We start from the raw sequence: 1713 nt of genomic DNA on the forward strand, positions 1-1713 counted from the left end.
TGTGTGTGTGTGTGTGTGTGTGTGTGTGTGTGTGTGTGGCTTTTTCTTCTTCCTTTCTCTATTTTTATTGTGAAAATATGGAACAGAGGGGTTACAATTACAGGGGCAAGATAATGAGTACATTTATTTTCAAGCATTGTAGCCTCCTCCTTTGTTTCCCCTTCCCATCCTTTCCCATCCTCCCCACACCCTCCTACCCAATCCTCCCCCCACTCACCAAAGTTGTAAAGTTCATTTTCAACATAACGACTTGTACATCTCATTGTTGCAATGGGTCCACCTCTATCCCTATTTAAATGATTTGTTTTTCTCCTTCCCCTCCACAAATTATACTGACATCAAATACAGTGAAAGCATGGGTTATACTGTGGGGGAGGGACATACAAAGCAACAAAGAAATAATCTTACAAATGTGTTAGAAACAATCACATGAAAGAAAAAAAAGCATTTGAATACATATCTTATGGTTCATTTCCCTAACATCACCTTATCTGACCTTTTCTGCTTGACTCAGACATATACTAGTTATTGCAAATAAGGGAAACCATGGGACCTGTGCTTCTTTGGGCTTGGATTACTTCACTTAATATATTTTTTCCCCAAGCCTTTCCATTTCCTAACAAATGGGGCAATGTCATTCTTTCTGATGGAAGCAGAGAATTCCATTGTGTATATATACCACATTTTCTTGATCCATTCATCTACTGAGGGGCATCTGGGTTGGTTCCATATCTTAGCTATAGTAAATAAAGCTACAATAAACATAGTTGTGCTGGTAGCTTTAGTGTGGTCCTGTTTGTGATCATTTGGGTAAATGCCCAAAAGTGGAATTGCTGGATCATAGGGGATCTCTATGTGGAGTCTTTTGAGGAACCTCCATACTGTTTTCCAAAGTGGTTGAACAAGTTTACACTCCCACCAACAATGCAGTAAGGTTCCCTTCTTTCCACATCCCCTCCAGCATCTGTTGTTATTAGAGTTCTTGATTTTTGCCATTCTAACTGGGGTGAGGTGGTATCTCAATGTTGTTTTGATTTGCATTTCTTTTATGGCTAGGGAGGTTGAGCATTTCTTCATGTGTCTATTGGCCATCCTTCTTTCCTCTTCAGAGAGGTTTCTCTTAAGTCTTTAGCCCACTTATTTATTGGGCAGTTGTTTCTTTGAAGATTTGTTGTTGGGGGATTTAATTTTTTGAGTTCCAGGTATATTTTAGATATGAGACCCTTATCTTCTTCTTTTTTTTTTTTAGGAGCGAGATGAAACAGACTTGCTAGGACTTTAAGCAGCAGCAGCACACACACACACAAAAGAGCAAAAGTCTCACCCCCTGCTGACCCTGCCCCCAGGGCAGGTAGTAGAAGAGCAAAGTCTACACACAAAGATCAAGAAAACAGGAAGAAGAGTTCTAATTCCTCAGTTGTAATTCCTCAGGAATGATCCATTGACCTCTTTTGGATCTTTTTTTTTTTTTTATTGTGAGAATACCGTACAGAGGAGTTACAATTACATGGACATGATAATGAGTACATTTCTAAACATGGTGAAGATCTCAATAAAAATAAATCATGAGCCACTTATTGATTAGTGATCAATAGGCTAGTCCTTATAAGATGGATGGGAGAAGCCACAAGGCTGATATTAGGAGAAGAAAGGCCAACAGTCTATCTAGGGCAGCAGGCTGGAACAGAAGAGAACTGGGTACCATGTAGAATT

At 39.4% G+C, this 1713-nt stretch overlaps 1 protein-coding gene across 1 annotated transcript in view; it reads left to right on the plus strand.

Annotated features, from left to right (window-relative positions):
* The window catches only part of Sowahc (sosondowah ankyrin repeat domain family member C), a 38821-nt gene extending 37503 nt beyond the window's left edge, over nt 1-1318 (plus strand). The window contains exon 2 of the transcript XR_001175728.1: nt 1250-1318. The gene's annotated coding sequence lies outside the window, so the exon portion shown is untranslated. The remainder of the gene's footprint in view (nt 1-1249) is intronic.
* The last annotated feature ends 395 nt before the right edge of the window (nt 1319-1713 follow it).

This window comes from Dipodomys ordii, unplaced genomic scaffold (genome assembly GCF_000151885.1).
Source record: "Dipodomys ordii isolate 6190 unplaced genomic scaffold, Dord_2.0 Scaffold186, whole genome shotgun sequence".
In the NCBI taxonomy this organism is placed as follows: domain Eukaryota; kingdom Metazoa; phylum Chordata; class Mammalia; order Rodentia; family Heteromyidae; genus Dipodomys; species Dipodomys ordii.